Consider the following 13,802-nt stretch of genomic DNA (forward strand, 5'->3'; position numbering starts at 1 on the left):
TCCATTTTATTTACAATAAAACTATTTCACTATCTCAAACATATTGCACTGATTTGTTGCTTCTTGCCGTTTCGTTCAGTTCATCCAGCTCGGAGGGTCCGGCTCGACAATATTTAGACAGAAAATATTGCACTTCACACACATCACACCATACTATTGCTTCTTGCTTGCCTTCTTATTAAGTTCGTTCAGCTCGGAGAGGGTGTGGCTAAAGGCAGAGTTGCCTTCTGCTAATAAAGCCTGCCCTGATGAAATAATGTTTTCAGCCCTTTTCAGCAACGCATGGCGTGAGATCCCCTTTTCTTCCAAATTCCACCTGAGCCGCTTTTCATTGCCGACATCAGCACCACATTCCCGGCCACTCAGGCGGTGGATAAGAGCAATATGAAAGGGCTTTATTTTCAATACCGTCACGCGGAATAAAAAAAAAAGAACAAAAAACAAAAACAAAGAGAAACCCGCTGCGAAAATCCCAAACGGCAAGTTGTTTAAACTTACGCTGATGCAGTTTTGAGTAGCGCTACTCCACTGCAGTAGCCCTAAATACAAGGCCGCACAATAATAAAACGCTTCGCCGCGAGCGCAGAAAAGAATAGACTCGTTTGTGCATCTTGTCACGAGTGGCCGAAAGTCAATCGCTAGTTTTCTACAAGCGATACACATGAAGTAATTCCATTACGCTTGTTTGCAGCAGTGCGGGAAACCACTCCGTTGCGGTCCACGCCACCGGAGTGTATGCATGCCGACTTGCCGAATCACCATCTCTGCTCCGAAGCGGCACCGTGGCTGCACTATTGCTCCACTGTGGCTGCACCATGAGCAGAGCTCGGTTGGGGCATCCGAATAATCGAGCGCACCACTTCCTCCAAGTTGCCAACCTAGGAACCATCGTGCTGGTTAGCGGCAGAATGATCGTCTCTCGCTTCAGCTGGTTTGAGGGGACCCAGCCGAAAAAAACCATTGGCCAACCAATTGGCCAACCAATTGGTCAGCCAATTGGTCTCCCCATTGGCCGGCCAATGATGTTTTAGGCACCCATTGGCCGACCAATTGGCCAACCCATTGGCCGACCAATTGACCGACCCATTGGCCGACCAATTGGCTGACCCATTGGCCGATCTATTGGATCCCAATAGGTCACCCAATGGGTCCCCTAATGGGTCACCCAATGGGCCCCCAATGGGTCCTTCCTTTTCATGGCTTCAAATAGCCCTTCGTTACCTCCACTTGGCTGCCAACCAAATGTAGCATTCCAACCCTTTGGCTAGGTCTGTGCGTGTGCAGTGCCTTTTTCGTTGAACCCTGAAAAATGACAGCAAACTTACTGCACAATGAACATTTTATTTTCTAGACTAGTACTCCTCCGATGAATAAGCCAATTGCCCGGCCTAATCATCCTCGCAATGAGTCGGCAGTCCTGTTCCGTCATTATCTTCATGGTCACGTGGCAGTGCTCCCCTGCTGCCAGCTTCCCTGTGCGATGTAAGAATAGTAAAAAAAAGTTTGTTAGAAGTTGTCAAACAACCAGCAAAAACCGTTTCCTGCTGCTTTAGAGATTATTGCTAGGTATGCTAAGCAAGAGCAAAGCTTTTACGTGAATTCTCTCCCACCGCCTTCTCAGTCACACGAGGCTATGAAAAATGGCGCGTTAAGGCACTATACCCTCGACAAAAGTATTGGCATGGGATTTTACGGACGGCTACAAGAAAGCCAGAAGAACAACTGCTTAAAGCAGTTGTAAAAATACGTTTTAAAGACGCAGTTTTCGGAGGGATCTTATCCTTGTAATTATTGACTTCTAGAAGCCGTCTTCTCCTGTCTAAAATCCCTTTCTGACGTTTAATCCATGAATACGACGTTTTCTAGACATTCTGTGCTGCCTGGGAAACAGGCTACCCAAAGTGCATTTAAATGCTCACTGTGCCAAACTATTTCTCATTTCTTGACTGTTGGCACTAACCATACATAAAAATTGTATTGCAGTCAATCGCGATGTTTTCTACAGATGTGGCGCGACTTTCCTACTTTGACAAAAATTTTCCACAGGGCCTCCCTAAAGAGACAGTAAAGGATGAATAAATCTTTGTTTTTACTGAAAGCTCAGACGTTTCGCAGCTCTCTTGGCTTTTGTTCGACGAGCAACAATGCATTAGTCACTGAGAAATAAGCAAACAAATCTGGCATTTCCCTCCCCCACTTCCCTTTCATTTTTTTGTGATGTAGTTGTTGCGTAACAAAGAGCAGCATATAAAAGCTGTAGTATGCATTTTTTAGATACGTTGAGCTCATTTAAAGTTTTGAGTGGCGCTTATTTCACGAGCTCAACAACTTCAGAACAGTTTATTCGAAGAAAAGCACATTTACAGATGCTTCTCCAATGAGCTCTTGCCGTTCTCAACTTATGTGACATCACAAGCCATAGTACCCGAAAATGTTGGGACATTGTCGCCTGTTTTCCTGTTTCTGGCATTTTCTGCCTTATTCAACACCTGCCGGTTGCGAGAATGGCGTGTTTAGATTCTCAGCACTGTAATGTATTGATGCAAGTCAACTTGTTTTTACCCTTTAGTGTCTCTTTAAAAATACAGCTCAAGAGAAATGGCAGTCCACAAAGCTTGTGAAGGTTCCATAAAAACTAGCAATGTCCCACTTTTCATTGTGGTCTCTCTTTTGTGCTCATCATGAATTTTTCCACAAAATTAATCTCGATAGCCCATTCAGCATACCTTTTTGCCATCTTCTCGTTGTCGGCAAGCTTCTGAATGATGTATCCGTTGACGTTTTTCACCGCCAGGTCGAACAACTCACTCCCCGGGAGAGTTCCCTTTCTCTTGAGGCCCTCCATATAGCAGTCTGCATTTTACAGAGATAAAGTAAGTCACAATTAGATAGCAAACAAGGATGTTTCCTTTTAAACATATTCTTCGCAAAATGTGACTGCAGTAATGCAGCATTTCACAGTGCACACTGCTAGTATGGTTGTAAAATTTGAGTATAGCATATACCTTTTGTTGCAACTTGCAATGCATATTCATTTGCGCACAAAAGTTCACCCAAACAGACACAAGTCTCTTGTTTGGCTGTAAATTAGAATTGACAGTCAACTGCAGAAAAACTTTGACCTCTGAAACCATTTTCATCAGTGTGCCTAAAAAAACTCCAAGATACAAAATATGAAAGCTGAATTATGTGCACGCATACCACAAGCCGCCCACAAATATCATCAATTTTGAAGCTGAAACTGAGAACAGTGGCCATAATGGCAAGACTGAAGCGACTTAGAAGCAGTCTTGGGCACTTCATCCTTTGTGGGGTTGAACGCGCTGCAGCAATGCAGGCGATGAGGCGCGCCGTAGTGGAGGGCTCCTGATTAATTTCGACCGCCTGGGGATCTTTAACGCGCACCTAAAACTCGAACACGCAGGCGTTTTTGCTTTCTGCCTCCATCAGAAAAGCGGCCGCCGCGGCCAGGAATCGAACCAGCCACCTTGTGCTCAGTACTGCAATCCCATAGCCACTGAGCCACTGCGGTGGCAACCAGTTAATAGTAATGCGTTATCGGTCACTAGTTACTCTTTTCTGCAACTTGCAACTGTAACACTGTCACGTTTTTACACGATCACTGTAACACGAAATACCGTTAAGTGACTTTCTTTTTTTATAAAAACCGATCCAACAGCAACACTCGTTAAAGGCTGACAGCAGTTTACCCTTTCCTCTCTTTAGGACTTTCTTTTTTCCCATATCCTCTCTGCCTTTCACATTTTTGGCACACTTTAGTTTAGGAGAAGTCACTAAGAGGGTTATCTTTCCTGCAGAATACCGAGGTTGGTCCGGTCTTTGAGGTTATTTAATTTTCGTACTTTTATTTTTAAAAATTTTGGAGCCATTTTAAACTATTTTAATTCGCACCAATTAAGTCATCTCACAGGCCTACCACTCATATGCCAGTTGACGTAGTGGTATCTACTGCACGTAAAAAAAACGCAAAATGTTCGTTTAGTTGACCTTTAACAAAAGCTTTATGAAGTGTAATAGCTGCAAGCATTGAAAATTATAGCAAAATTAAGTTCAATGGTCCTACAAAGTTAAACCTCAAACATTTGGTAACCTGTGCAAGAAAGAGCAAACCGGCTTTTTCTGAGAAACTTAGGCCCTGTGAAAATCACCATAATCTGCCTATTTAGGTTTACTGCTGGATGAAGGCCTGGCTACAAATGAAGCTTGTACCATGCGGGATGACTATACTATCGGGAGCAAGCAGTGTAGCATTTCACAAGCTGTCAGAGAAGTTATAATTCTTGTCAGTGCACTTACCGCGCAACACTTCCACCTTTTTTGGAGTGAGTGCGTCTTTCCTGGGGCGACCTGGGAAGCGAGGGCTGTGTTTGCCTAAAAAAGTGAAGTGATAATGTTCATATCAAGGTGACAAAATGAACACCACAAACAGCCCCTTACCAAAAAGAGACCGGTTTAACAAAGTTGATGGCTCCCAGATCGCCACCAGAAGCTCCTTCACGTACAGGGAGTCTTTTGGCTGCCTTTCGATTCGGGTCCACACTTCCCGCCGAATTTTGACACCCTGCCCTATGTCAACCTAAAAGGAGTATAACAAACCACAAGAACATGTCAGTCTGCACGAAAATCAAGACAAGTTAAATTCACAAACAAATGCAAAAAACTTGCCGCTGAACACACACAACACGTGCACAGCATGCGTTCAAATGAAGGCCTCGCAAGCTACACTGATCATGAAAAAATGTATGGTGGTTGACACTACACAAGACAACCGCGATTCACAAAGGTGACTGTGCTTCCCAAATTTTTACTAATATAAGCTCATCTTTATTCCACCTGTTCTATACCTACAGCATTACATAAAATCCTCTTAAGATGCTTTTGCCAGCTCCAACCCTTTGCAAGTTGAGCCCCATACATTTCGTTCCCCATCCCTCCACCTTGTTTCCTGGAACTAAACTTGTTAGTTGTGTGGCTTACATGGCTCCCCAGAAATTTTCGAAGCGTGGACATTTTTAGAACAAGGGGAAGGGGGGTCGGGAGATGTGAAATTTAATAATTTTTTTTTCACACCAATTGAAAAACTTTGGTAGAATGCTGCATATTGCAGTGCTGCAAAAAAAAATTTTAAACAATTAAAAAAAGCACTTATGTGGAGTGGGGAGGTCATTTAAACACCAGGCCTTCGGACATATGTACAGCCTCAGTTTAAACCCTGCAAAGCATTGAGGGCCCTAAAACAGAAGGATGATATTAGGGTGACCTGAATGCCAGTGCACATAGGAGCCTAGGGAAACACCACTGCACCTCCCCGTATAAGCTATGCGAATTTTGACACTCCAGTTTGCAAAGCCAACATGCAGTATCCCTTTCTGCACTGCCAAACTCTTGATCTGCTAAGCTACAAAATAGTGTTTTTCCACATTCTGATATTGAAGCTGTGCGTAGGGGCACACTGGTGCACCCTCAGCACCCAGTCACACTAGCCCAGTTCAGTGTTGCCATCAATCTGGCATGTGGGATTTAGTAACCGGTTGCCCATCCCCTCCCCTATCCACCTCTTCCCACACCAGCAACCTATAGTCCTGTCACAAACCAAATTCATCAATCAATCAAACCACTCAACTTGTGATGACAACACGCAATTAAAAAGTTTAGCGATAACCAATACCAACTCTGAAATTCTAATCCCTCAATCTCCAACTCACCAGGTCTTCCATGGGCACACCAGGGTCATGTTGCACATTCCCACTGCTCCTTGATAGAACAGCAGGCTGTGGAGGAGCTTGTGACGGAAGGGCAGAGGGAGGCAAAGGCCGAGGGAGGGAAGAGCAGCTGGAGGTGGAAGGAGGGTTAAATGGAGGGCAGGCTGAGGTGGATGGGTGGGCAGGGGGAGGGGAAGGCATGCGGAGGGAAGTGCAAGCCGAGGTAGAGGGACGGGCAGGCCGAGGACAGGGCAGGTTGAGGACAGGGCAGGTGGAGGTAGAGGGACGGACAAGGGCAGGTGGAAATGGCCCTGTAGCTGCGCTGGCAGGCTGGCAGGGCTCAGTAGGGGACCGAGGGGGGCGCTCTTTCTCTTCTAGCCTTCCATCTGAAAAAAAATGATACCCCTGTCACACGGGCACTTTGAATCGCAATTGAGTCGATCCCACCGGGCTCAATCCGGATCGGGTGCTGCTACACGGCAGTTTCAATGGCAATAGATTTCGATCCGGCTCGAACTCAATCCCTGTTCCCAAAGCACGATTGAGATTCTCGAGCGCGATCAGAGAAAACTGGTGACACTCTCGTCCCCACTGAGCAATGGCACAGAAGGTGACAACTTTAACGTCACAAATTGTATCAAATAACTTTACCCAAGTAAATGCGCGATCAGATTTATATAGTTACGCAAACCTACGGCTGCGTAAAGTTACCAGGCGGCAGCCACGAAATACATTTTTGGCGGCCTTTGGCGTACGCGAGAGCAACTGAAGCAACTTCTCACTCAGGATTGAGACGTGCCAAGTAGCAGCGCCGATGCGTCAAGCGCGCTAGAAAATTAGATCGCAATTCACTTCAATCGCGATTGAAAGTGCCCGTGTGACAGGGGTATAAAATAGAAATAAAAAGAAAATGAAGCCCTCAAGAACCAAAAATTATTTTTTCTGTATGCAGGAGTTGCTACAAATAAATTTTCCTCTTAGCCAATGCAGAAAAATGAATTTCCATGTCAGCCACAACATAATTTCAGGGGAAATTTCTCATATAAACTATCCATATAGAGGCTTTTTATATGAGCAATCATACTAGCACATATTCCAACTTCCACATGTAAACTTGGCCAGCGTTTTCTTCTGAAGTAAAAAAAAAAGGTGATACCTGCACTCCTGCGGCTCCCAAACCTGGCAATCGCAGCCCGTTGCAGGCCCTTGTTCAGAGCTGCAAGTTCGGAAATCTCTTCTTCTTTTTTTTCCAGCTTTCTTTCCAGCTCTGCAATAGTGTCTTCTGCGGCCCGTAGTTTCTTCCGTACAGGCTCGTCCGCATCGTTGGCCAGGGCGCTTTTTTTTCTTTTAATGATATTCAGGATTTCCGCCTTCCGGGTCTCCCTCTTGCCTTTTGGCGGCTACAAAGCAAATGCACAGGTGTTAGTCAAACAGTTATGATATTGCTATTTTAAAGCTACTTACCTCCTCCACAACATCCTCGTCATCTGTGTCCTCATCATATGCATAACTTCTTTTTACGCGGAGGCGCTTCTCTCCTTGCAGTTTTTTTTTAGGTGTTCCTCAGACTCTAAAAGTGGCAGATGCAGGTGCATGTATTAGTGAATGCATGCACATAAGGTCAATCTACAGCAAAGAAAATTGTGCATGCACACAAACCATTATAGGTTTCAGCAAGTGTTCTGATAAGAGATGTTGGAACGGGGCAGGTGCCGAAATGTTTCGGTATACATTGACAAGCATTAACACAAATCATGAACCATTCCACTCGATGCAGATGGACAACAAGCGAAATAGCCACACCCATAAATTTGATATACAAGTGAGGGTACCAGTAAATTTAGCACGTTAGCGTTCGCGGCGGTCATCTGGGAAAAACACAAACACATCGCAAAAAAAATTTTTATTCTTATGCATAATTCCTAGAGACTTAATTCCTATTAAACAAGCGCGCGATCGACTGCACAGCGTTCGCGCGACAGCCTAGTGTTGATCCGTGATGCGGTGCAATTTTTTTTTTTCATAAGCATGGGCAGGGGCCAAGATATGCTGTACAGCTGGCGGGGCAGAATTTTTCGCGTGATAAATAATGTAAAACACGCACAGCGACGTGCACGTGCTGCTAGTCGGCTACTTGCGCGCGTAACTGGGTGCCAGCCGAGCATGCACGCAGGCACGGAATGAACTTATACGCCACCAGCTTGTTCCATCGAAATAATGTCATTATACTTCAGCAGGCAGGTCTATGTGCAAGACTTACCTGCTAAAAGCAGCACTCTTGCACGGTAGAAGTCTGTCGCGCCGTTTTCATCTGTCCAGCTCACCAGGAGCGGAGTCACTGGAAAATCTTCTGTATCTTTGGGAGCAAACTCTTTTATGTCAGTAATACTGACTACGGCACACGTCCGATCGTCCACATATCGGACGTACGCGTGGGTTATCATTTCTGCACGTGAAGCTGCACACAACGACAAAGACGGCCTCACGGCCTCACATTCAAGCATCCGACCATGAGACAAGGCCCACAAGGCATCAACGGCGTGACGGTAGTACGGCACATATTTGTTTTAAACGTGTGTAAAGCAAAACAAAAATGCTTTATATATTTATATATAGAAGCATTTAATAAGTAGCTTTTATTAAATATGCGTCCTTTTTTCGTGGGTTGAAGTGAATACACGTCTACTGCGTCTACTTACTAGCAGCGCCTCCAAGGAAAGGCAACGCAAGCAACGCCAGGATCACGCATGTGATCACGCCGCTACCGCTAGCCCAGCCCTGTGCCCAGCCGGACGTGGAAAGAAAAAGTTCGGCTTATGAGTTGAGTCAAGCGTGGCATTAAAACCTTCGGTTGGCGAAGCTGTTCGTGCTCAGAAATGGGTAGCCCAAAAAAGCGCAGAAAGCGAGGCACGTACAAAAATTACCTCAACCCTGGCGCGGAATTCAAAATTCCGAGGTCGACTCTTGATTCACAGGCCCTCCGCGAACGCCGTGAGGATGCGAGCGACGTGGTAAGTCCTGTACATTTTCTTGCACAGTTTCATTCGTGAATGGCCGTGTAGTTTCAGCTACATTGATTTAATTCGCACGTATACATGTGCAGGAACAATACGAATGCGACTCGGACGACACGGACCAACTAAACGTGGGCTCGGACGGTGCCCTGGCAGCCCGCGAACACCGTGAGGATGCGAGCGACGTGGTAAGTCCTGTTCATTTTCTTGCACAGTTTCATTCGTGAATGGCCGTGTAGTTTCAGCTACATTGACTTAATTCGCACGTATACATGTTCAGGAACAATACGAATGCGACTCGGACGACACGGACCAACTAAACGTGGGCTCGGACGGTGCCCTGGCAGGCCGCGAACACCGTGAGGATGCGAGCGACGTGGTAAGTCCTGTTCATTTTCTTGCACAGTTTCATTCGTGAATGGCCGTGTAGTTTCAGCTACATTGACTTAATTCGCACGTATACATGTGCAGGAACAATACGAATGCGACTCGGACGACACGGACCAACTAAACGTGGGCTCGGATGGTGCCGTGGCAGGCCGCGAACACCGTGAGGATGCGAGCGACGTGGTAAGTCGTGTTCATTTCCTTTCACAGTTTCATTCGTGAATGGCCGTGTAGTTTTTGCTGCATGACTTAATTCGCTTGTATACATGTGCAGGAACAATACGAATGCGACTCGGACGACTCGGACCAACGAAACGTGGGCTCGGACGGTGCCCTAGCAGACAATCTTGCGGCGGAGATTGAGACAAGCGTAAGCTTTATATGCATTTAATGATTTAACTACCTGAACTAAAAAGTGCAGCAAAATGGTATGGTGTGTGATGGTTCTTGCCGTTCGTAGGACGCCGAGAGTTCATGCGAACCCAACTGCGAGCCGCCTACATCAGCGGACGTGCCGACCGTGGCCGGTGGTACGTCGGATGCAGAACGGAATGTACGTACTCAGTTTGGGTGATTTTTAATTTTTTTCCTATTCTGCAAGCGGGGTACTGAGGTCGACGTGTACGTATGAGAGGCAGCTGTGAATAAATTATAGCGGCTACCTCAAGTAGTATAAATAATGCTTTAAAGTTCGAAAAGCCTTCTTCATGAATAGCCCTTAAAATAAACCTATTTTTAGAAGATTCGTTTGTAAAATCAGTTCTGTATAAAAACAATGTAGAATGTGTATTGCCGTAGGGGAATTTTTATGCCCCCCTTTTTTTTGCACCATATCTGAAGGGTTTTTGGGCTTCACACACGTGCGTTCTTATATTTGTCACAGGACTTTGAAGGGGATTACGAGTACTCGGACTACAGCTTCTCATGCAGTGCCTGCAGCAGCTCCAGTGATGATGAGAGAAGTGACACCTCGGTAAGCCCTTCTATGCTGTGAACCCGTCGTGGTGGCTCAGTGGCTATGGCATTGCTCTGCTAAGCACAAGTTCATGGGATCGAAACCCAGCTGCGGTTTATGATGGAGGCGAAAAGCAAAAATGCTCGTGTGTGCGACATTTCGTTGCACGTTAAAGATCCCCAAGTGATGAGCCCTCCACTACGGCATGCCTCATCACCTTCGTTGCGTCGGCGATATAAACCCCACAATCTATCAACCTTCCATGCTGTGAATATTAAATCTTAATTAGCTACAGTTGCACACTGGCTGGAGTATCACTCTCCGGTGTACAAGCTTAGTTGAAGGGTGGAAGTATTAATTTATAATGCTAGGAGCTGGTGCAGTCAATATAGCGTCATAAATAGCCACATTTCTGGCAGCAGCAGTTCTGCCATCTTTTTGTATGCCCCGTTCAACTATTTCCACCTGTCTGTACACCAATAAACTGGTATTTACACTTGGGATTTTTTGTTCTTACATGGTCGTACAGTTTGTTGTTTGTCATCATAACCTTGAAAATAATGCCTCATCACTGTTTTCTTTGTGCAGGAGCCTGATCCCAACCAGCCGGGCAGTGGTACAACACATCACCCTGAGATTGCTGGTCTGTTTAAAGAGGTCCTGTCTTGGAAGCTGGTGGTTTTGAAAGGAGACATCCTACTCATGGTTCTGAAGTACGCTCTGCGGATGAATTTGTCATTCACAGGCCTAGCAAGCCTTGTGGACATGATCAACTCATATTTCGATAGTCCTGTTCTTCCCCGTTCTAAATATTTTGTTAATAAGTTGTTAGTTTGCCAAGGGACCCAGATGACATTTCATTTCTTTTGCCCTGAGTGCATGATTTACGTTGGTGAGGGTGGACCAGGAGTATCACTGCAGTGTCCTGAATGTAAGAGGGTGTGTGGATCGTCTCCACTTTGCGATGCACCTTTTTTGTGCTTTTTGATATTCCCTCACAACTTCAGAAGCTCCTCAAGGGCTGTGAGTTTCTGGATTTCACAGAGCCCCTCGAGTTCAATGGCACTTTGAGCGACATGAAGGATGGGAGCATGTACCGAGACTTCGTGACTGCAACAAGAAAAGCCGGCCACAGGATAAGCTTTTCGTGGAACACAGATGGCACCCCCGTTTTCAGATCGAGTCGCATATCTATTTGGCCAATCCAGCTTGTCGTGAATTAACTTCCCGTACCCGAAAGAATGAGGAAGCTTGTTTTGGCTGGTCTTTGGTTCGGTAAGAAAAAGCCCCATATGGGAATCTTTCAAGCACCATTTGTCGAGACGATGCATTCTCTGGCAGACGAGGGATTTCTGCTTCACCACAAGGGGAAAGAGAAACCTTTCGGGGGATTTTGCATTTGCTGTGCCGTAGACTCAGTTGCAAGAGCACCCATGCAGGGCATGAAACAGTTTAACGCGCATTATGGGGGTAACTGGTGCTTGCACCCAGGTGACACACTAGGGGGTAAGGTGGTAAAGTACCCCGTTGAACAAAATGCTGTTGAGAGGAGCGAGAAGCAGATGGTAGAAGACATGGAGAAGGCAGCCATGCAAGATAAGCCTAAGCCCTTTAATGGTGTAATTACCGTCTCTCCACTGATCAACATGCCACAATTTCATATAGTGTGGAGCTTTGTTCCGGACTATATGCATTGTGTGCTGTTGGGAGTGGTGCGCCAGTTTTTAGAGTTGTGGCTTGAATCAGCCGGAAAGACGTTCTATGTCGGGCGTAGCCAGCAGGCCATTCATAGCAGGTTAATGGCTGTTTCACCACCAAAAGATGTAAGGAGAGCCCCAAGGCCCACCAAGGAGAAGCGCTTTTGGAAAGCAAAAGAGTGTGAAAATTGGCTGCTTTTTTACAGCTTGCCAGTACTGGATGGCATTTTGGATCGGCAGTATTTGCAGCACTGGGCCTGTCTGGTGGAGGCTCTGCATATTATGCTGGAGCCCAGGGTGTCATTCACTGACCTTGCTGTTGCAGAGGGCCTCCTTTTGGACTTCCATGGCAATGCTGAAGTGCTGTATGGACCTGAGTGCATGACGTACTACATGCACCAGCTGCTCCATCTCGGCAAAAGCGTGCGCCATTGGGGTCCACTGTGGGCGCACTCAGCATTTCCTTTCGAGGCGGGTAATGGCACCCTGAAGGCAGCCGTGAAAGCTTCCAATGGCATTGCTAGTCAGATAGGCCGGATGCTGCAAATAGACACTGTTGTGGAACAGTGTGCTGAGCTTAGCACGAACCAAAATGCCCTCGAGTACTGTGCATCACTAAGACGTTAACCAAAAAGGCCATTTCCACTTCTGAGGGGGTGCATTTCTTGGGCAGGGGCAGCCCGTTCATGGCTCCTGACTGTACTGTCAGAAATGTGGAGCTTGTGTGGGGAAGTTGTACTGAATTCAACCGTATCTGCTTTAATGGTAGCATAATCACCAAGAGAGTCTATGCCCAGGGCAAGAGAAACAACAGCTCTGTTGTGCAGCTTGTCGATGGCACATTTGCTGTTGTCGAAAATATTGTCCTAAACAATGGCTCCGGTTTTTTGCTTGTACATCGACTGAAATGTAGAAAGCTGAGGTTTCCTTCTGTTGAAATGAAGCACGTGCTGCAAGTAGTTTACATTTGTAATTACATGGAGGTAGTGCTGTTGTCTTCTGTTCACACTCTTGGCATTTTCATGGAATTGAACAGCAAGTTCGTGTGTCCAATTCCTAGTTCTTACACCCTTTAACTGGCACAGTTCAATTAAAATTTTGGTGTTGAACATGCCAAAGCTACACATGGGCTAAGAGGCACACCGTAGTGGAGGGCTCCGGATTAATTTTAACCACCTGGGGATCTTTAACGTGCGCAGAAATCTTGGAGCACGAGAGTGTTTTTGCTCTTCGCCTTCATCAGAACAGTGGCCGCCGCGGCCGGGAATCGATCTTGTGACCTTGTGCTCAGCAGCGCAACGCCATAGCCACTGAGCCACCGCAGTGGGTAGTGGTGCGACTCATAATTTTGTGTTACATGCTGCCATCCTTCTATAAAAGTAGTGTGCTAAGGTGTCATTGAACTAAAGCACTAGGCAATCGAGGGGTCTTCTGCTGTTATCATGCGTGTGGTTGTGTCCACTTCAGGATGAAACCCTCTCCCAAAAGTCTTCAGCCACATCTCTGAAGTGCTGGCCGAATCCATTTTTTTGTGGAATTTCCGTAGTGCATCCCTCCATTGAATCCTTGGCAGGCCTCTCTTGCGTTTACAATCTATTGGGAGCCACTACTCTGTCAAACGGGTTGTCAATGCGCATGACATGACCTGCCCATGTCCATTTTCCTTACTTAATTTCAGCTAGAACGTCTTCCACATAAGTGTGTTTGAAGGGACACTAAAGGCTAAATGAAGTTTTGTTTTTACTGAAAGGTCATACGTTACGTAGCTCTCTTGGCTTTTGTTCGATGAGCAACGATGTGTTACTTGCTGAGAAATGAGCCAACAAATCTGGCATTTTCCCTCCCCCGCTTTCCTTTCATGTTTTCGTGACGTATCTGTTGCGTTGCAAAGAGCAGCATATAAAAGCTGTAGTATGCATTTTTTAGATACGTTGAGCTCATTTAAGGTGCGTTTATTTCACGTGCTCAAAAACTTCACAACAGTTTACTCGAAGAAAAACACTTTTATAGATGCTCCTCCAGCAAG

At 46.0% G+C, this 13,802-nt stretch overlaps 1 long non-coding RNA gene across 1 annotated transcript; it reads left to right on the forward strand.

Annotated features, from left to right (window-relative positions):
- The first annotated feature begins 9,478 nt into the window (after positions 1 to 9,478).
- On the forward strand, positions 9,479 to 10,820 carry LOC144144158 (uncharacterized). Its single transcript, XR_013317173.1, has 3 exons — positions 9,479 to 9,677; positions 10,008 to 10,097; positions 10,668 to 10,820. It is a non-coding gene; the product is annotated as an uncharacterized LOC144144158 (long non-coding RNA).
- The last annotated feature ends 2,982 nt before the right edge of the window (positions 10,821 to 13,802 follow it).

This window comes from Haemaphysalis longicornis, unplaced genomic scaffold (genome assembly GCF_048455015.1).
Source record: "Haemaphysalis longicornis isolate Haplotype H1 unplaced genomic scaffold, Haemaphysalis longicornis Haplotype H1 scaffold_632, whole genome shotgun sequence".
Classification (NCBI taxonomy): Eukaryota; Metazoa; Arthropoda; class Arachnida; order Ixodida; family Ixodidae; genus Haemaphysalis; species Haemaphysalis longicornis.